This window comes from Prionailurus viverrinus, chromosome D3 (genome assembly GCF_022837055.1).
Source record: "Prionailurus viverrinus isolate Anna chromosome D3, UM_Priviv_1.0, whole genome shotgun sequence".
NCBI classification, from domain to species: Eukaryota; Metazoa; Chordata; class Mammalia; order Carnivora; family Felidae; genus Prionailurus; species Prionailurus viverrinus.
This window is the reverse complement of record NC_062572.1, coordinates 60,979,400-61,003,159: the sequence shown is the minus strand read 5'-3', so window position 1 is coordinate 61,003,159 and position 23,760 is coordinate 60,979,400.

Below are 23,760 nucleotides of genomic sequence, written 5' to 3'. Positions count from 1 at the left end.
TTACAAGCAACATTTAAAATCACAATAAGGAAGAATTCAAGCCCTGAGAGAACTGATTTTGCAAAGATGAGCTCCTTTTTCCTCTGTAAACTCCAATCAAATGCCTTCACAGAATAAAATGACATACTTCCAGACAACAATCGCACTATCGAATTGTGCACTTTTATTTCATCTCCACACTAATGTTACCGATATATTAACAAGAATTAAAAACCTCAAGAAACAAAATTCCCAAATAAGATGGATAAAGGTACTACTACACGGTGGTTACTTTGATTCTGCAGGCTCTGAAGATGTTCTTAATGAAACTCATAATTTGGTGCATCAAGTAAAGTTCTAGGTACTTTGTACATATGTTTTCAAAATATGGTAATTCAAGGTGATCTTGTCATTGATTTGTTATAGGAAACAAGGAGTTATTAAGTGATATAACTTGTTGGTGTGTATTTTACTCTGTTCATATAAACCAGTGAAGCAAGATCAATTTGTTTCTCGGTTGAATTAGTTTTCTTGTGGGCACCTCAAGCATACATTCAAGAACAGCTTCCAAGAAACAAATTTATTTTCCTGAAATGATGGTCTTTATTGGCAACATCTAGTTCTTTTAATTTTACAGTTGGTTTCCCAGTTATGATCTCTGTTTTCATGAAGCATGAGAAAAATCCTAGAACAGTTAAATGTGCTTACCATATAGTTTATGAATTAGCTGCTTCTTCAAATTGGAAAAAGTCAGAATAAAACCGCACTCTCAGTAACTCAGGCCTTCGTTTCCTGACTCCCAGAACAGTAGAATTACTTATCCTGCATGCATCCCAGCTTGGTCATGGCAGGTATTAAGTTGCTATCAGTAAACACACACATACACATACACATACACATACACATACACATACACATACACGTATACATACACGTATATATATACATATACATATACATACATATACATATACTTATACATATACATATACATATACATATACATATACATATACATACACATAGAGAGGGGCTGGGGAGGAAGGGAAAGGAGAGAAAGATAAAGAAGTAAATGTAGAGTGTGAGAACCCCAATCCTGGTCTTACTTTGTCAGCCTTTCATTTATTGTGTATATTACAGACATCACATAAATCCCCCGAGCCTTCGGTTTCTAATCTGTAACAACAAAAAACCAACAAACAAACAACCTATTTTGGACCTATCAACATCCAAAGGTGTTGTACTGTTTGTGGAACTCTGAGAGATGAAAATATACCTTTAAAAGATAGAGTATGCATTGAATAAATTTTAGGGGAGTATTCTTTTTCTCTCTGATATTATACCATCAGACAGCTCTGATGAAACTAAGACACCTGCAAGTTGTGTTTGGTCTTTCAAATAAAGAAAAAACGATCTTTTTTTGGCTTCTTTTGGCTGCATTTGAAGGAAGGAAGGAACACAGGTGCATTTTAAATGATTCTTTCAGCTCTGTCCAGAGGGTGCTCAGCCTGGGAGGGACAGCCATTAGTTGAGTAAGTGAGAAGTGACATGTTCTGTCTCTCAAAGGGTTTCTTTGTGTCCACCTTGGTAGCTCTCATTACATTGCCTGAATCCATTAAGACAGAAACAAGGTTACCCCATGAAATGTTTTTGTGACTAAAGAGGACATGCAGCTCTTTAATCAGTGACAGAACATCTCCTCTGACAAGACTGAGTGATACAGTGCACTCTGGTCCCACCTTTGCTGCTAAGAGGGAATATCCCTTACAAGGACAGACAATATTCTCATTAAATTGCCACTGGTTGATCTATCAATGTTCTAGTGAAAATAATTATTCTGAATATGTTTAATGTAAATATTCGGACTACATTTAATGTAAACATCTACGTGAAACGAAATCTCACCTTACATTGAGCAGATATCTGATCCTTGATAGTGCAGCCAATGCCTTGAGGTTATGAGATAACTATCAGCTGGTTTCAGATTTTCTAGGAGTCAGGGTGACAGTGGTGGGTAGCAGGGTGGTTAGGATCCTGTCTATTCCCAAAGTGAAAGACAAAGCTGCTGGGTGAGAAGAGTGTGATGCTTGCCACATCCTTTCTTAGCAATGGTCTCAAATAGGAACCAGAGTGATTTTGTAACTTGAGACCCTGGAGGAAAAGTGGTCAGCAATGTGTGGCTGACCTTAGTATATTTTTAAAGATTATACATGTGGGTGAATATATGCCATTTTGATATATGACGTGGGTAAACAGTTATAAAAGGGACCAATCAGTAGGAAAATGCCACATTAGCTTGCAGTGTTAGATTTTGTACATACATACTAATCTGAAAGAGAATAAAACCTGGGTGAATGTAAAAATGAAGTGAAGCTTAAAATTTCTGAATTCCAATTGGCTTGTTGGTAAATAAGAAACATGATGTCCAAAGAACTGAAATGACTACCTCTCAGAGTTGCATCAACAGTTACTATCGGTGTCCAAAATCCAGATCTCTACCTCTTATTTAAGATTTCTATGAATTTTACAAACTGTACCATAACAATCAACAGTTTATTTTGAAAATATACCATTAGTGTGGCTATGGCTCAGTGCCAGAAATGGCTGAGCATTAATTGACAGGCGCTTCTGCTCTGCAGAACCCTCATCTGCATAACTATAGAACATCAACATGTCTCTCTTTCTCTTCTTCTCAAGTATTTCTCAAGACCTCATCAGAATCCTAAGTATGTCTCAGAATTGTTCCTCTCTCTCTGGGGGTGGCAGATGAGCCATAGTTACCAGACATTGGTGCTTTCCCATGGGTGTTCTGCTGGTCTGCTGCTCTTGCTGCTGCTACCCCCACTCTCGGACTCTCCCAGCGCACCTCAAAGCTGAGAAACCCTCCAGGAGCTTTACCACCTTTGTGCACCATTTGTGGGCATAGCAGGTCACCATCTCAAGTCTGGACAAATGGAAGACACTATCATATCCCCTCCAATTCCACTTTCCACTCAACTCTTTCAGGCAACAGACAAAATCCCATATGTAAATATGTCATACGAGTAGAATTCCGAATAGGTCACCTACTTCTGCAGAGATAAAGGTTCTGAATCTCAGTCATGGCTCAGATGGAGCTCTCTGTAACTCAGTGACAACTCTCACCCGCTGCCGCAAGTCACACAGTGCCTTCAACTAATTCTCTCCCTGTCTAGGACCCTCACTGTACAGTCTGACTCAGTTAACTGACAAAACTTATTTCTACTGATCATTTCTTCTCTCTTCCTCATCGGACTATGAACGAAAGGACATTTAAAAGTTTTCAGCAAATGGCATTAGGAAACCTGATGTCCACCTGAAAAAGAATGAAACTGGATCTATATCTTATACCATAAGCAAAAATCAACTCAAAATGGATTAAAGACTTAAACATAAGACCTGAAATTATAAAACTCCTAGAAGAAACATAATGGAAAGGCTTTATGACATTGGTCTTGCTAACAATTTCATGAATATGACACCAAAAGCACAGGCAACAAAAACACAAATAAACAAGTGGGACTATATCAAACTAAAAAGCATCTAAACAGCAAAGAAAACCATTAACAAAGTGAAAAGTCAACTTGTGGCATGGGGGAAAACAGCAGCAAAAATATAATAATAAAAAAGAAAACAAAAACAAACAAACAAGCAAACAAACAAAAACACCCTAATAACCAAATTAAAAAATGGACAAAGGACTTTAGTAGTTCTTCAAAGAAGACAAATAAATGACCAACAGGTTTATGAAAAATGTTCAATGTCACCCATCATCAGGAAACTGTAAATCAAATCATAATGAGTTATCACCTCACACTTCTCAGGATGACTATAATAAGCACAAACAAATCGGGCACCTAGGTGGCTCAGTCAATTAAGCATCTGATTTCAGCTCAGGTCATGATCTCAGTTTGTGAGTTTGAGCCCCGCATCAGGCTTTGTGCTGACAGCTCAGTGCCTGGAGCCTACTTCAGATTCTGTGCCTCCCTCTCTCTCTCTCTGCCCCTCTCCCACTTGCACTCTGTCTCTCAAGAATAAAGTTAAAAAAATTAATTAAAAAAAAAAAACACATGCACACACACACACACACACACACACACCCAAAAGGCAATACTTGTTGACAAGGATGTAAAGAAATTGGAATCCTGCAACACTGTTGGTGAGATTGAAATATGGTACAGCCTCTGTGGAAAACAGTATGAAGATTCCTCAGAAGAAAATTTTAAAAAGAACTACCATATGACCTGGCAATCTCACGTCTAAGTATTTACCAAAAGAAATTGAAATGAGAATCTGGAAGAGATATTTGTACTCCTATGTTCATCACAGCACTAGTCACAATTGTCAAGGTTGGGCAACAACCTAAATGCCCATCATCAGATGAATGGATTAAAAAAATGTATATATATACCATGGCATACTACTTGGCCTTAAAATTTTTTTAAAAAATCTGCAATAAGTGACAACATGGATGAATTTTGATGGTTTACAATAAGTAAAATAAGGCACAGAAAGACAAATACTGCATGATTCCACTTACATGAGGCACCGAGAATAGTCAAATTCATAGACTCAAAGAATGAAAATGTCAGGGGCTGGGGGGAAGGGGAAATGAGAAGTTACTAACCAAGAGCCATAAATTTTCAATTAAACGGAATATATAAACTCTGGAGATCAGCTGTACAACATCGTACCTGTATTCAACAATAATGTATTATACATTCAAAATATTGTTAAGATGGTAGATCTCATATAGTATTCTTACCACACAATACGGTAAAATTTGTAAGAAGAAAAGTCTTGGATTTTGAGTTTCTGTATGCTCTCTACAGATAAATGTTAATTAAAGTGTTTTTCTCTGATAGAGCTAATTTATTTAGGTTTGTGTTCTAAATGCAGGCTAAAATGTAGCATTGTCTGCCCAATATGTTTTTACCTGTAAACTAAATGGAGGCTTTTGCCAAGAACCTATCCTTATGCTATCCATTCTCACTCAGTCCTTGGGCCCTCCAAGTCCTGGTGGATGGACCAGAAAATGCTGGGATTCCCCAAGTTACTTGTCAAACTTCACTGCACACTTACAGATGCTGTGATTTTTTTTTTCTCTCTCAGTAGTGTTTATACTAGTTTTTCTGATTAGGCACAGTAATATTTGGCTTTGGAAAAAGGAGCCTTGCTTGGTGTAGGAGCAGGGAAGATCCAAGGAAAACATATATTTCTGTATAGGTTCACTCATGTCACTACCTCGGCTCCTTTTCTGATTCCAGGTCATGAACTTTTCACCAAAGAGAAATTCACTTGAAATTAACTCTACACCACACTGTTACTATTTACATGTCTTCCAATACACACTGCAGGGTTTTTTTTTTTTGTTTGTTTGGTTTGGTTGTTTATTGTATGTGGACTCTTCAAAAATGACACCCATAAAATATAATGTTGCTTCCACAAAATTGTGGTATCTTTGAATGTAGGAGGTTATAAATAAGCTTGGTAGTTAAACTTCTGTGTTTCAAACTTTTGCCGCTTTATCTCTGTCACTGCAAAAGGCCTATCGGTCTGTCTTCTCTTGTGCCTATGATAAAATGCTTATGTGGTAGTAATCAGTCTTGTATCCTCCCCTTCTTCCCATCCATTTATTTTTAATTTTCCAGTTTCAGACAACAACCACTTTGGGAGCTGTGATATGCCTACCTTTAGTGTATTTCTACGGCCTCTGGGAATGAGAGTTGAAGAAGCACAGTGCTGAGGTAGTTACTTCCCAGGCCTGCGTCGTGTTTGCCTCACTTTAATTAGTCAACCCCCATAATCCCACATATTTCTGATATATCTGCTGAGAGGATGAATATAGTTGTCCCCACCCCTTTATAACTTGACACCTTTTCTTTTTTATAACTTGACACCTTTTGCGAAACCCAGTGAATGTCCCAATTAGTTTAATCTGCTTTTAATCTCTGTCATCCCCATTACTTCTGGACTTCGCTCATTTCTTCTACTTGGTCAACACAGCTTATGAACACTCATCTCCTGCAAACTCCTCTGGCTGCAAAGGCCCTGTCACTTCTTATATTTATTTTCAATTTTCCCTTTGTCTTGTTTTAGTCAGTATCTAATATTGCAAGAGCAAATGAGAAATAGATGTAATATTTTAACCTTTACCTTTCAATACTCACTAATTAAAGTATTCATATTTTATTTTATTTTTTATTTTTTTTTTAATTTTTTTTTTCAACGTTTATTTTTGGGACAGAGAGAGACAGAGCATGAACAGGGGAGGGGCAGAGAGAGAGGGAGACACAGAATCGGAAACAGGCTCCAGGCTCCGAGCCATCAGCCCAGAGCCTGATGCGGGGCTCGAACTCATGGACCGCGAGATCGTGACCTGGCTGAAGTCGGACGCTTAACCGACTGCGCCACCCAGGCGCCCCAAAGTATTCATATTTTAAAACATACCATATGAGGCTTATTTCTCTATAAAGAGTCAGGTCATTATTTTTCCATGTTGCAATTCTTCCATAAAAGAAAAAGAGAAAAGCAGCTACAGACGAATAATTTACATTTTCTAAGTTGCAGAATAGCCAGACATAAAAACTGTAGCCAATTACAATTTTTTAAAATAAAAATGTTCTTCAATAATAAAGCATTTTCTAAGTACCTCATTGTTTTATACCACCAATTATCTAAACATGAAAGTAGGCAAGATTTTATAACTCAAAAAACAGGTGCAGTAACATTTATCAAATATCCATGGACACTATGAAAACACAAGCTAGGCCACCTCCTTTTCTTATGAAAACCTTGCATGTTCTATAAAGAAGAGTGCAGGAGAACATTAAATATATTTTACTTAATTTCTTGAATATAAAAATAGTATGCATAATACAAGTAGCTACAGGATTTGAATGACTGATTTGATTAATGGAGTTCCCCTAGAAAGTATTAAGGCTTACAGTCCTATTTTTTTTTCAAATTTCTACTATCTCTCTTTCCTTCATCCACTAAATTTTCCATAACTGTAAAATATATTTAAAATATGTGCCTAATTTAGATAAGAGAAGGCCTTACTTATGGATATTACACGTAAGTGTTGAAGGAAGAGAACATGACATAATGACTTGGAGATTTTCAAACCAAAAGGATAAGTGTTTTCTTTATAATAATCTTTACAGAACACAATTTACCAGGTAGTTTACATTGTTTTTTTTTTATTCCTCTCCAGTTGTGTCAAATTACGAAAATAATTTTCTCAACAAAGTGAGTAGCCTTTCAAAAGCCATAACTGTATTTTCTCCTTCTATTAGCCTCCCCAAATTGATGGGGCACCATTTTTTTTTAATCCCAATTGAAATCCTAAAAAGTCTTTCAAAGTTTCCTATGATAAAGAGTGACTGTTGATGGTAGGAGTAGATAACATACAATTATTTTGGTATACTGTTTGACAGTTTCTTGTAAAAGTATACAATTGATTCTTAAGCAACATAGGGGTTGGGATGTCAACACCCTTTGTGGCTGAAAATCTGTGTAGAACTTTTGACTCCCCCAAAACTTAAATGCTAATAGCCTACTGTTGACCTTAAGCTTTACCAATAACATAGTCAATTAACACATAGTTTATATGTAATATATACTACATAATGAATTCTTACAATAAAGTAAGATAGAGAAGAGAAAATTTTAAGAAAACCATAAGGGAAAATGCATTTACATTACTGTACTATATTTATTGAAAAAAAAATTGTGTGTAAGTGGACCCATAGTTCAAACCTGTGTTGTTCAAGGGTCAACTCTTCTTATGTCAACAGTATGACTCATCAATTCTACTCCTACTTATATGTACCAAAGATAAAATTAAAAAAAAAAAACTCAGAGCTATATATATGTTGGGGCACCTGGATGGTGCAGTCAGTTTAGCATCTGACTCTTGATCTCAGCTCAGGTCATTATCTCATGGTTCGTGAGTTTGAGCCCCACATTGGACTCTGAGCTGATGGTATAGAGTCTGCTTGGGATTCTGTCTCTCCTTCTCTCTGGACCTCCTCTGCTTGTGCTCTCATTCTCTCTCTCTCTGTTAAAATGAATAAACTTAAAAAAAATTATATGTTCACAGCAGCTTTATTCATCATATCATCAAACTGCAAACAACCCATATCCATATGTCCATCAAGAGAATGTATAAATAAACATATACAGTAATATGCAATGGTATTAAAAGAAGGAACTACTGATACACAGAGTCATGTAGATGATTTTCAAAAACATGAGAACCAAAATATGCCAAACACAAAGTACATACTGTATGTTTTCATTTATATGCAGTTACGGATAGGTACACCTAAACTGGCATGGATAGATATCAGAATAGTATCTGCTGTAGAGTGGAGTTTTGAGTATTGATTGAGAAGGGGCAAGAATGAATTTTGTGGAGTGGTAGAAATGTTTTTTTTGTTTTTGTTTTTGTTTTTGTTTATCTTCATAGGGGTGTTGTTTACACAGACGTATTTATTTGTCAAATCTCATCTAATTGTACACTGAAATCCCCTGCATTTCACTGCATGAAAATTATACCTAAATTAATTTTTTAAAGTGGTCTGCAGGTCACCTGGGTGTCTCAGGCGTGGTTAAGCATCCGACTTCAGCTTAGGCCATGATCTCATGGTTTGTGAGTTCGAGCCCCACCTCGGGCTCTGTGCTGACAGTGCAGAGCCTGGAGCCTACTTCAGATTCTCTCTCTCTCTCTCTCTCTCTCTCTCTCTCTCTCTGTCTCTCTCTCTTTCTCTCTCTGTCCCTCCCCCACTTACACTCTCTCAAAAAATAAAGATTAAAAATAAATAAACAGGTAAATAAATAATAAGTAGTAAATAAATAAATAAGTAAATAAATAAATAATAAGTAGTCTGCTTAACATATAAAGGATATGGAATGTGTAGGAAAAAAAATCTGAAAAGAACAAAAAAATTCTATTATTCATCAGGGCACTTTAACTGTTTTTATTTATTTAACGAAACAGAAGATAACCTAATTTAAACATGCTAAAACTAATAATAAAGGCAAAATTCAGGTATTTTAATTCTCCTTCAAAGTAATACAAATAATAGTGCAATATAGGTTTTAGGTAAATGTTTTCTATGATGATTTGTTCACATGGCTGATGATCTGTTCACTGGTACAAGGACCATGTGATGGTACATGTACCTTTCTATGATGCTGCCTGAATGTCCTCGGCAATAAAGGCACTTGGCTTCCCCCTGGACAAGTGATCTGAGAGAGCAGGGAGGAAGCTACATACCTTCTATGGCTTGGCTCAGAAATAGCATGTAGTTATTTCTGCCTCATCCTAAGCATTAGAAGCTAGTCACTAAGTATAGCCCACACTCAAGGAGAGAGAGAGTACATTCCATCTTTCAAAGGAAAGAGTATCAAAGAACTTTTGGTCACAGTTTAAAACCAGTACACAGAGTGTGTGACCTCACCCTTCCATATGTATCTGACCCTTGCATAGAGCAAGGGGGATTTCCCTGTAGAATTTCAATAGTAAAGCATTGGTCTCAGCAGTGATACATTGCCATTTGGGGGAATTAGCCTCAGTCCATACAGGGAAAGAGAAATTATTCCTGGGATTAATGCCAGGGTGAGGCAAGGGAGGAGGTAAAGGAAGATAATGAGGCTCTGGCCTCAGGTAGAGATTAAGGGGGTAAAAAATTAATGCAGAATGGTTGTGTTGCATTAATTTTTCTTTTTAAAAAATACTGAATTATAATATTATCTCAATTATTGAAAATTTTAACTCCCCTTAAAGTTTTTACTTTAAGGTGAAAGTAAATGCCTCAGTCACCTTGTTTGCTTAACCCTGTTCCTGGCCCCATTCTCTCAGACTTCCCCCTCTTCCTACTTTCTATATTAGTGGCCTAATACCAGTTACTTCCAGCAGCCTGAAATTAGTGTATCCTCAGTCTGCTGGTAACAGTCATGGATAACACAGAAAGGTGGGAAACTGCAAGGTTTGATACAGGGGGCTTGGATACTAACACTGGTCAAGTCCTGCTCTAATTAGCCACAGGACCTTAAAAAAGTCATTTAATCTCTCAGGGTGTCAGTTTCTTTGTCACAAATGTGAAAGAACTGGATTAGGTGCTTGCGAAGGACCAAAATTTTCATAGCATAAAGTCTTAGTGTCTTGGTTGATGTTCCTTCTCTTGAATCCATCATCTGTAGCTAGAGACCTGAAATCCATTATTCTTCAGGGTAAAACTAATGCCGTTCCTATGTGATTGTTGTTTTTAATTTTAATTTGGAATCATTCTTTTTGCAGTCATTTGGCAGGTTTGCCCAATCTCGCTCCGGGGTAGTAATCAGGGCATGATGCAGTGTTGGTATCATTTTCTATTTTCATTAAGGTGCCCTGAGGACTTCCAGCATTTGATGCCAACAAATTTAAATTATTAATTTTATTACAACAAGAATTCTATAATGGCAGAGTTACTAAAATGCTTTTCAAATTGGTTTTTAACTAGAAAAATAAAGAGAGAGAATTTGGACACTTGGGAAATAATGAAAAAGTGAGACAGCACTGCTATTGATTTAAAGTCAGGTAAGGGGATTATTTTTTGAGTTCAATATTCACAAATCATTGGCTTTAGATGAGATACTAATCAGAGTGCTCAACAACCTCATAGGTATGTAATAATGAAGAAACCAACTAATAATAAATGAAAATGGTGGCGTTGACATGCAAGAAAGAAAAAAAAACCTGATCTCACTAATTAATATTCTTTTAATTGATTCTACTGCTTAATTAAGAAACTATATTTTCGACATGCCTAGTTAAAAACCTACTGTAAACAAGAGATACATAATCAGAGTCAAGGGATGGACTCACATCTCCATTTCTGAAAGATCTGGGGTAAATCACAAAAACCAATTTGAACCTGTCTTCACCTGAAAAATGTGGATATTAAAACCTTCATGCAGGGGCGCCTGGGTGGCTCAGTCTGTTGGGCGTCTGACTTCAGCTCAGCTCGTGATCTCACGGTTTGTGGGTTCGAGCCCCAAGTCGGGCTCTGTGCCGTCAACACAGGGCCTGGAGACTGCTTCAGATTCTGTGTCTCCCTCTCTCTCTGCCCCCTCCCCTACTCATGCTCTGTCTCTATGTCTCTCAAGAATGAATAAACATTAAGAAAAAAAAAACCCTCATGCAGGGATTTTTGTGTGGCTCAAATAAGGTATTGTGCATAAAAGCAATTTGTACACTGTGAAGTACTCTGCACATAGAGAATTTATAAATTTGTAGATATTTCTCATTTCCAATTAATATTATCGGGAGTCCTAGAAGGTGGCAGGGATGAAACTCTGTGGAACTCTAATATGACTTTATGCATCAGATGACTCAAAGCTGACCCTGGAAAATACAAGTGTATAGATTCCACTTTCATTCAGAGTGATGTGATGAGCTCTCTAATAAATGATAGCATCACAGAACTTTTGAAAAATCTTTTCATTATTTGTGTTTACTGGGTGCTTAAACAAGAGGAACCTCAGCTGGCAGACACAACAAACAAATCGGTCAGCAAAATTCGTTCACAGGGTTACCCTGTGCCTGATTTGCCACAGTCAGCCATCCTTGTATTCCACACCCAGTTCTGTTTTGTCAGACCCCACAACCCCAAATGTGGATCACTCCGAAGGTGGAAAGAGTCTCAGCTGAAGGGCAAATCTAGGTTGGGACTAGAACCAAACCCTTGGTGTTAAGTCCAAGAATCTAGGTTGGCTCTGTAGATGAAGAAATAAACATCATCCAGGAGGAATCCAGAGACCTAACTGCTCATGTGAAGAGACTGTGGCTGGTATGGGAGGTAGTAGAAGCATAATCTGAAAGTTAAGCCAGGGTACAAGTTGTGTGGAAACATTTGTGGGTAGTTGATGAGGTAAAAGGCCATAAAGACTCCAAGACTAGAAGATGGGCTAGAGAGTGAGCAGTGTGGAGCTGGCCAAGAAGGAAATGCAAACCCAGAAATGCTATCTGCTCACTTCTCTTTCCTCCCAAGGATATCTTGAATAAAAGGATGTTAGTAAGAGTCAGAACCATGCCTTGGAAACAGGAAAAGGCCACTAAATGTTGAAGTGCTCTGTGCATGGTGAATTTGAATCTTTGCCTTATTTGTTTTTTGATGCTGTTCATTCATCTCCAGCTGGAGCAAAAGGACACAAAGACATCCTGTATGTTGTTCCTACAGGAAAAGGCCAGGAGCTGCTAACAGGAAAATTCATTTCTCTAATAAGACACTGCATGTACCATATTACTAAAAGAAAAAGTGATGTTGAAGAATCCTGACTACCCAGCAGGTCATCCTATAAGTAAACAGTAGGTCTATGTATCTGTGAACTAAAAACTGAGGAGCCGTTTTCATATTCACCTTCCCTTTTCTCCGGAATCTAGCTGGGCAGCGGTGAATGTCAGCAAACTATTTGAAATAATCTAACAGCCACAATTTCTTGAAGACTAATCATGTGTCAGGCTTTGTGCTAGCCACTCTCCATGTATCTGCTCATTTAAACCTCACTTCAACCTCACAGAGTAAATAGTGTTATCCCCATTTTATTGATGAGGAAATTGAGGCCTCTTGCCAGCAAACAATGGGTTGAAACTTGAACACAGTTTCACTGCAAAGCCCACTTCCTGGCATTTCATTCTACTATTACATTCTGTGGCATGTGAAGGAAACTTAATGAATATGTGTTCCTGTGGTGTGGGTGAAGTTTTTTCTGATGGTGAGAGGTAGGGGGAGGGTGGGGTACCTGTAGGCAGAGGTGCAGGATGGTGTATGGTTCACATGAGTTGATCTATAAATTAAGGGAGGGATAATGAAATTAGGGGTAGAGGGAACATATAAAATTTACCCACTTTCTGAAAGGTTAACCTTAAAATACCTTCCTTGAGGAGGACTAAGGAAAAGCTAGCTAGATTTTCAACCTCTGTTCCTATACTGTAATTCTCTTCTGAGAGCACTCTGAGCCTTCAGTAAAGACATGACTTACAGTCTGATAAGTTGGACTGATAGACTTGAAGGAGACAGTACAAAGGACCCCTGGGTCTGCCTGACCCCATTTCCTGGAAAGAAAGCAATCCTGATCTCCTGGTGGACCTTGTGAGAGAACTCCAGAAGGTCTTTTGCATCCACAGAAGAATCCAAAATTTGGGACTATAGGAGACAGCCCATGGCAAGAAAAAACAAACCAAACTTCCACGTTAGTTAAGAACCCTCTTTGATAGGGTTTGGAATACTGAAATTATATTCCATCAGCCCAAGAGATTACTCTGAGCAGTTTGCTGCTGGTTTTCTTCTGACTTTTGAATATCTATCTTCTGTTCTTGAAGGAGAAAGGGGCAGTGGCAGCTGACTACTTAATTTATTTCCTTTTATAGCTTTAGCCTCAGATTCATTTTTTCTGATGACCGCTGAAAGATCTTTCCATGCTTTCTACTCATGGGAATGCCCATCTGCCTGCACTCCATCACTTCCAGCTGGATTTGACACAAATTTGTCACTAATAGCAAGTTCCTCTTCCTTACTTCCCCCAATCCTAGACTGAACATCTGCCTTGTACATTGGCAAGATTAATATATCCCACTTGAGCAAATGCAATATGGTCTCTTGGTGTCACTCTCAGAAACAGGATTTGTCTTGCCAATTGTGATAATTGTGCCATATTATACCAAGAAAACATATATAGTCCATACTGGTCTAAGTAATGTGCAATCCTTTATATATGAGGCTCATGCCACTGAATGCCATCAGTGAGATACTCTGGGAGTGCCATAGGTGTCTTTCTCCTATGTTTAAAAAGAAAACCAGTCATATTTTCTTCCTGTGACATGGATTTTTGCCATCCTTATTTTCCTTGCATCAATCTATTTGTGGTTATTTTTATACAGTAGACCCCCTTATTCATGCTTTCGCTTTCCCTGGTTCCAGTCACCGTTGACCAACTGCAGTACAGAAGCAGATGATCCTCCTTTTGACCCATCCTCAGAAGGTCAATAATAGCCTAATGCTACATCACAGTCCCTACACCATGCACCTCACTTCATCTCATCATGTAGGGATTTTATCATCCCACATCATCACAAGAAGGATGAGTAGAGTACAATAAAATATTTTGAGAGGGAGACCACATTCACATAACTTTTACTACAGTATATTGTTATCATTGTCCTATTTTGTTATTAGTTATTGTTAAACTCTTACTGTGTCTAATTTATAAAGTATACCTTATCATTGGTATGTATGTATAGGAAATAAACAGTATTTATACAGTCTGGTGCTACCCACAGTTTCAGGGATCCACTGGGGATCTTGGAACGTATCCTCCACGGACAACAGGGGGGACTACTGTAATATTTGATTCCTGTAGTCAGAACTGTATCTTGTGTGTATTGTGGCCCCAGAATTTAAGACAGTGCCAGAGATATTATAGGCCCTCCTCAGTGGATATTGGTTGAATGCATAACTGAACTTTGTCAGAGGCTTCTTAAATTTTAAACAGATTATAGTTACTGACATTGTGTAACACATCTCATTTACAAACATATTTTCTTTCTCAAAGAACTTGGAATGTCACTTGATTTATCATTAGCAAAATCATATTACTAGGTACAAAAATGCAAATCTAAACCATAAACTTATAGACATTGTCAGTCCCTAAAAATGGAAAGTCTCTCCTAAAGTGAGGGTCATACAATCAGTATTGTGATGTCATTGAACCAGTATTGAGATGGAGATCCAAAAAATGGTTTTTAAACACTGGCAAATTGATTTTCCCTCCACCTTTGAATGCCTCACAACTTCCATCATATGAAGTAAAGAATTTCTAATCTAGAATTGATGGGTAAACATTATATGTTCAAAGCCTCTGCCCCAGATGATTCTGCTATGACAGGCTTCTCCTCTCTATGGAATTCTTAAGGTTTCCTAACCTCAACATTGTAAAATTATGAAAAGTTAAATTGAATTTTGAAATCCAGGCTATAGAAACAGAAACAATCTTTGAGATGCTAATCTAAAATATGACCATTTCCCAAAGATCCTGATTTCATCTATTTTAGAAATAAAGCACTCCTGGGAGAAACACAGGTTACATGCTATTGCTTTTCACACATAAACTCCCTCTACTACCAACATGCCCTGAATCCCAATGCCTGGCCAACCCTATCACTAGTAATCAACCACCATCCCAAGAAGTGAACATAATCAAAAGCTAAATCAAATAAATATGTCTTACTCTCTGTTCTGACGTCGGCCAAGTTCCATTTCTGGTGGGAGGCCAAGGGGAGCTGGTGCCAAAGACATATGGCTGCAGGCACCATTGTGCCAGAAAGATGTCAACACATTGGAAAGGATTCAGAGAAGAGTAGCGGGGGTGATTAAGGGGCTGAGGAATTTACTTATGAGGGAGATTAAGAAAGCTAAGTGTATATACATTGGCTAGGCAATATATGGGAGGCAGCAGAGTTGGATATAATTTGAAGTGTCGACAAGTCCGCACAAGGAATTAGTGGCATGGGAGCCAGAGGAAATGCTAAGGCTTGGGAAAGAGTAGTAAATAAGGACGAAAATCAGAGTCTAGTTGTTATCAACATATCTTAAAAGTATGTTGATTTAAAATAAGAGCATTTTACAGTACAGTTGTGAGACTAGTCATAGATAAAAAGGAGAACATGAAAATAAGCTGTGCTTGCCTGGGACCAAAGGTGTAAGAAGCCAAGTATGTCTTCCCCATACCCTCCCCTGTTAGGGCATCATTATTAAGAACATGTCTACTGCCCACTGTCAACTGTCCATAGTTCTTCAGTCACACTTTCAAGGAGGGGTGGCCCAGGGTTCAACCTCTCCCTTGCCTGTCTTTCCATTAATACTGTCCTCCATGACCCCTTTTCCCAGTGCCTCAGTGGGGTGAGATACTGACCACTTAATACAGGATAGATAGATAGATAGATACATAGATAGAGATATATAGATAGAGATATATAGATACAGCTTTTTTGAAATATAATTTATATATCATATAATTTACTCATTTACAGTGTATAATTTAATGACTTTCATATATCTATAGATTTGTGTATCCATCACCATGATCAATTTTGTAATATTTCTGTTACACCCTAAAATACCCCTCATACCCCTTATTTATCATCCCCAAATCCTCAAAAAAATATTTGTCTAACTCCAAACGAAAATGCATAGATATTGTCAAAGTCAAATAAAAAATGGAAAGTACTCCACTAAATTGATGGCCATAAAATCATTACTTTGATTGTGATCCAAGAGGTGGCTTATATATATGGGTAAATTAATTTCTCTCCATCTTTGAATGCCTCACAACTTCTACGGCGTGGAGTGAAAAGTTTATAACCTCACATCTTTCTTTTTTCTAGCCTTAGCCAAACACGAACTTACTTTCTATCTCTACAGATTTTCCTCTTTGGGACATTTCATATAAATGGAATCATACAATATGTGGTCCTTTGTCACCAGCTTCTCTAAATTAGTATAATGTTTTCAAAGTGTATCCATGTTATGGTATGAATCAGTGCTTTGTTCCTTTTAACAGCTGAATAATAATCTATTGTATGGGTATACCACATTTTGTTTATCCATTCCTCAGTTGATGAATATAGATCATTAATAATAGATATTATCACATAATATTTGTCTCCTTAAAAATGCCTGGCCATTTCTTTTAATCACATGACTCAACCTGAGGCATTATGAGCTGATTCTATCATCTCTCCCAGAAGAGATGTACTCTCTACAATCAAACAAATTAATGATATTGGAATTTGATATTCCATGCCAGGTTTTTTCTAGAGATACCTTTGGCCAGTTAGTCCAATGTCCAATGGTTTGGATTTATTGTATCAGCAGTTAACTTAGTTTCATAGAAACATATGGACATAGTCTTTTTGAGGGACTTTACTCTTCAGTCTTTCCCCAAAGGGATAAACAATACTCTGCAGCAGAGGCTGGTGAAGCCTTCTCACTCCTTGAGCAACATTGAAGTGAACTACTGTGTGTCTTCTCTGGGTGCAGATTTCCTCCTTAAACAGTAGTGGAGTATGAAGTTATGGTAAATTGTATCAATGGGATCAAACCATACTCTAACTCAAAATAGTTGAGGAAGTTATTTCAAATCCCTAAGACCCAGTTAATGCATGGGGACAAATAACCTCACTGGATTGTATGAAGCAAATTAATATACAAAAGTTCATGGCACATACTTGAGGATCAAAATATTAGTTGATTTTAACAAGATGTGATCCTATAAGAAGTAGAGGAGCAGGGGCATATGAAAGCAGGAAAAGACTTAAGGTATAATATCTGATTATGCCTCTTATGTGTTAGAAGAACATAAGAATCACAGCTATCATTTAATAGCTCCTCAAATGCCTGGCACTGTCCCCCAGATCTTTTCACATGTTAACCCTTGTAATAATTCTGTGAACTAAGTATTATTATTATTACCTTCATTTATTAACAGAAGGGTTTTGTCAAAGATCACTTGGCTTATCAGAGGTGGGATTTGCATGCAGGTAGCTGGTTTGGGGACTGAATGCCAATCACTGCACCCTGCTGCTGGCTCCTCTTTCCTCTATGAGTAGCCTGATCGGGCACATGGTGCACCAAATGATATATTCAAGTCTTGGATGTCAGAAGGACCTTGGTCATCAACAATCAGTTTTCTGAAGATCAGCATTTTAGCTTCCATTGTTCATTTCAAACACATTGTTTTAAGTTACTACTCTTTTCTCCCTGTGATAACTTCAACTTTTACAACTCTCTCTTTCACTATATTAAAGCCCAAGAAAAGATCTGGGTAAAAATTGAGCTGTTCATCCTTTTCAGAGTTGTCTTTTGTATGCCATCTTTCATTGCTATAAACTTGCAAAGAGAAGCAGGTGGTGAGGATAAAAATATGTTAGTATTCGTATTTCTAGCCAAAAGTCACCTACATTTCATTTGAGACAAATAGGAAACAAGCAAAAATATCTCCCTTCTATTCCTACCCCATCTATGCCCAACAGCCTAGTCAGACCCCGATCCTCCGATTCTGGGTTATTGCCACATATCCTGCCTTCCCACATTCCCGGTTACTTTAAGCCCTTCCTATACACAGCTGCCAGAAGATCTTGCCTGCCCTGCCTTCAAGAATCTTCAGTGCACCCATTCTGTTAAATAGATGCAATTTCAAATCCTCTACTTCACTTTGTCCTCCCCAAGCCATCCTAACATACTTCTCTGCCTCAGTCAGGCAAATGTCATCACTGTCCCCTGAACATGGCCACTCCCACACCTGTTTTGATAACATTAAGAATGCTTCTTCACCACACACATGCACACACACCTACACACACATGCATGCACTAGAAAGAATGATAAATACACAGTAAATACGTATCAGGGTTTTTTTTTTTTTTTTTTTGTCTCTTCCTCCCCTCAGCTCTATCAATAATGAATCGTTCCTAACTTCCCCAGCCTGGAATATTCTCTCTCTGCCTAAAGTCCTGCCACAGTTGGTGCCACATGGTTCAGAATTTGACAATTCTCTAATCCTAAATCACCACTATTATTAATTCTTTGAGGGACTGGGTTAAGCTGTGTTTTCAAAATTAGGCTGGGCATTTAAAAGATATTAAATACCTTTTATTTGATTGATTCAGTGGCTGAGATAAAATCTCATCTCTTTTCTGTAATCTTCATATACCTGAATCCAACTCTTCTTATCCACAGGAAAAAGTAATTTCTCCTTCTGTACCCCAATAAGGATGTGAAATACACACGCTTCTGCAACTGTAGATAGTGCCCTATATCCTGGTTATTGGAATGAAGACATTTCCCCTAGAGAGACTGCACTTCTTGAAGGCAGGGGTTTTCACTCACTTTCTATCCCTAGGGCCTCTGTAGCTAGTACTTAATAAGTTGCTAAATAAATAATCAGAATTTAACTTGATTAAAAGAGCAGAACTCTGAAAGAAGAGGATTAAATGTGTTGAAATGGGTGCAGGGGTGAAGAAGTTAGACTTGCTCAGATGCACAGGGCGCTTCTTCTTTTCATACATTGCATTAGATTTGCTCTTTATCCAGGACCCACTGTGCCAAATCAGGCTTGTGATTAAGATCAAGTCTACCGGGAAATCAGCAGTGAGTTGGAGAGCATTTGAAAAGGGCCTTGCTGTCCAAAGTTTGCCACTCTGGCAAACAGCTGTTATGGTTCTATTGTTTTATTTTTGCTTCTTTTAAAGGGCAAGGTTTGAAAAACTAGGGGATTTATAAAAAGAATTTCAGTACAAGGAGAACACTCCAGGAATCACTTTCTCTTGAAACAAGGTGAGTTGCCAACTGCAGAGAATCCTGTGTGTATGGTGGCTATGTCAGCTTCAAGGGCCACCTAGTCCAAAATCACCTTTTTCAAGACGCAAAAGACCTATTCTGCCCTCAGGCAGGACTGTGAATATAAGGATTCTATTTTCAAGAATCGCTTTCAGATTCATTTAGAACCTCTCAAGGAATGTGTTTCCCATTCTGTGGGATATCTAAAGCATTTCCTCATTGAATCAGAGAAGATTATGGCTGGAATAGACCTTAGAAGTCATCTAGTTTAAATTTCATTTATTTTCTCTTTTTCTTTTTTCTTTTTCTATTCCTCTTAGAGAGGAAACCAAGGGAAGGAGAAAACACACAGCCAGTTATCACAGAGGGAAGGCTGTGGTGTCAAGTTAAGTTCATTCCCTGCCACACCTCAGAGCCTCTGCTGGTGTTTCTTTCTGTATAATTTCACACCAACATGTTAAAGGGGTCTACCCAGGCAGTTAATTAAATGAATTTGTTGGTTTCACAAAGGCAAAATGTTACCTAATTTTATGTCTAAGCACTCACTTTTTCCTTATCAGTGTTATGCAAACAGAGAAGTTCCTGGACTTCTTTATTCCATTTATGTATCTGGAGGATGAAATGGAAATTTGAAGCTTACAGTTAAAATTCTGTTGTGTATCCAGGGCTGTGTGTGTGTGTGTGTGTGTGTGTGTGTGTGTGTGTGTGTGTATGTTTGTTTGGGACTGTGAGGTTAAAGGTAATGGACTGGTTCGGAGGAGAGCTGGGATGGATATTTGACTAAGAAGGCAACATATTTACTTAGTATCCAGCAATTGCAGGCACCTTGGCAGAAGAGAAAGAAGACAAATGGGGATTCTCACATTGAGGGAGGAGCACAGAAGCATTCTTGGAAAGTAATGTTTCTGGACTCAGACTTCCTTGGAGCAAGAGGCAATTCTACAGCGATGACCAGGATTCACACAGTGAGGGAATCAAATTACTAATTCAACTGCCTGCTTAAATTCTATTTACCTTATTTATGATTCTTTGTCCGTGTATGTACACTCAAAGAAACCAGTAATATCACAATGCTCTTGAAACAAATGATGTAAGAAAGGAAAAAGTCCTTTGGAAAGTATAAAGGGATAGTTAAAGAGAAGGGTGCCTGTCATTTTGACTGCAAGGATACGTCTTCACAACTGTAAAAGTATTTGTCCATGTATAGATTCAGAAAAAAACTTTTACAGGTTGGTCTGAAAATAGAACACTTACAAAGATGGAAAATTCTACAATGGGAGCAAGGGAATAGATAAGGACATACGCATCTCATTTAAAATGTAAACCAGAAAAGTGTTCAGACATTTATTCTAGCCACTGCTTACCTTGCCCAATTTGAGTTTGGAGTGACCCTCTTTCTAATTAGACACAGGAATTGGAAAATACGGATAAAGGTCCAAGTCTGTGTCTGGGTAGAAGTTTTTCATCTTTTAGTCAAACAACTATTTTATTTTTGAACTTCAAGAAGTTTAAATGTCTGCAAGAAATTCATCAATTTAGTCATAAAATTAAGCATGGCTTAATAATATTGCCAAAGAAATTAATAAAGGAAGAACACATTTGAGGATTCCGGTTGTGAGCACCTCAGGTGTCTGTGGTGCTCAAAGCTTCCTTGGTTTAAACCAATCACATCATGTCTTCGGCTCAGCCCGCTTTATAACTTTAATTAAACAAAATTAAAATTAATTATTAATGGAAACAGATGAATTAGCTAGGGTGACCTGATATGTTTTTTTGTTGCTGTTCTTTGTAAGGTGCCAGTAGTATACTCTGCACAAAAGAGTTTAGCTTGAACAGTGCTGAATAACAACAAAGTTCTTGCCCCAAGGATCTTTTCCTTCTAGAAACAAGTCAGTAAAAGACAGATCATAACTCAAGGTGTAGCTGACAGAAGCTGCTGCTTCCAAAATAAAAGAGTATCAATGGCAAATTCTCATCAAAGGAAGAGTTGAAACGTGATTCTCCAGAGAGTCTAAATAAGGGATCAATTCAGTCATTGACTGGGTATTATGAATATTTAGAGGTACAATGAAGTTCTTCCCTTAAGGCAGCTCCTTCTGAATCCTGCAGCTAACATAGTTCTATAAAGAAACCCCCGTCCATACTCTTAATTAACCCTATTTTAGTCACTGGATAGTCACAAGCTGGTTCTTCACGTTTCGTTTCATTTTTCATCTTATACACCTCAGGAATTTCTTTCATATCTTTGACAAATATTTCTTGAAAATGTCTTATGGGCCGAGAACTCACTATGTGATTAGTATACAGTGGAAGGTAGAACAGGAATGAAGGAATATATTTTTGGAGAGAATTTCATAATGCCCCCTGTGAGGGAGTAGGGTAGTGGTGCCACATGAACTATGAGGTGAGTTTTCTAAGCTGTAGAACTCGATGGTTGCAGGCAGAACTCACTGAGACAGAGCAAGTGGAAGAAGATAAGCCTGGAAGGAGGACTCATGGGTTAGGTTTTAACCATGCTTCATCTGTGGTATTAAAGGGACATCTAAAAGTGGGGTCAAGAGAGCAGTTCCATATATGGGTTGGAACTTGTGGCTAAGTCTGAAAAAGATCTCTTTGGTTATCAGGATACTACTAATCTATTAGGATTTTTGACTAGGACCTCATGTCCACTGAATGTTTATCTATAGGAAGCCTTGAAGCTGGTTGAACACACATGCTATCACAGAGGATTTATTTTTGCTTTTGCGAGTTGACTTAAACCAAATTGGCACCATTTAAACATAAGTCTAGCTTAAATTATTTTAGATCAGCCACATAAAATTTGGACCACAACCTCACAGAAAGGTTACCTTTGTGTTACATATCCTTAGGGGACAATTTTTTTTTTCAGCATCAAATTGGAACTGAGAAGTTTTCCGTGGTATACATCCCTGAAGAATGAGTCTATTTCGAAGCTTTTGGGGCTCCAGTTTTGTGCAGAAGGCATAGATCACCCTTGTTCCGTGGGTTCTAGGCAATGTCTCCTTTCCTCTGCTTTCCTCACAAGATCAAAATAGAAGGTTAATACACCAAGGTCTGCAAAAAGCCCATTTGTGAGCAAACTTACTTTGGTGGAGTCTAGTTTTTATTTTGGTTTTGGGGTTCTGAACTTGTCTTAATTTTTTCCAGCTTAGTGACACATTTAAAAATGCATTTTTAAATTATACTTCTATGTTATTTAGAGTTTTTATACTTCACATGGCATAGTTGTTTAGGATATCTAAATTTGTCAATGGGACCAGAAAATAAAGTTATGATATTTTGTTATTGTTTATTTCTCAAAAATTAGCTATGTTATTTACATTCATTATATTATCTAATCCTTAAAGCATCCATGTGCAGTAGGTATTTTTATCATAGTTTCCAGAAAAGGGGATTGAGATTAGAAGAGGCAAGTAAATTGCCTAAGGCAGGAGAACTGTTAGTGTTTTAGGATTTGAAATCATAGCTGTTTGGTTCCCAAGCTCATATCTATTATAATTGTAGACACTGGGACATTGCAAGAACACTGGGCCTTAATCAAGAAGAGAACTCTTCCTGTCTTCTCTGTGAGGACACAATGGGAAGGTAGCTATCTGTAAGCCTGGAAGAGAGTTCTTAATAGGAACTAAACTGGCATCTTCATCTTGGATTTTCCAGCTTCTAGAACTGTGGGGAAATAAGTTTCTATTGTTTAAACCACACAATCTGTGATATTTTATAATGGTAGCCCAAGAAGACTAACATGTAAGGTATGCCTCTTTCTTCTAGAATATACAGAAAACATTAGAAATTTATTTGCAAGGGCATTTTTAGAGTTTTATTATCTGATATCAGCTTTCCTGGAGAAAGTGCTTATAGTTGATGTTATATAAAAAATTATCTGTGGTACCTATTTGTAAAGCAAATAAGTAATAAAATATATATAAGGGGATTAACAGACCTTAATACTATGTTGTACTATGATTTTCTCTCTTTTTTAAACTCGCTATTGTGTTTTTGTTTTGTTGTTACTTTTAAAGTATTCTTGGCCTTTGTCCAAAATCAGAATCTTTTATTAGAGTAAACTGTAGTGATTCTGGATAAAACTAAGGAAGCTGTACACAGTGAGTAACCACCTCTTGTTCATCCAAAAAGAAGTCCCATTTACGAAGATAATTTGTTTTATCAGCACTTTTTATATCTTATAGGAAGTAGAATACGTATGCCTCTGGACAAATTGAGTACTGAAAAGTGGAATAAAATGTTTGTTTCTAAAGTACATTACCTTAATAGACATTTGCATATCAACTGAAAATACATATGCACATATATTATTCCTTGCAAACTGTGTGTGTGTGTGTGTGTGTGTGTGTGCGCAAGC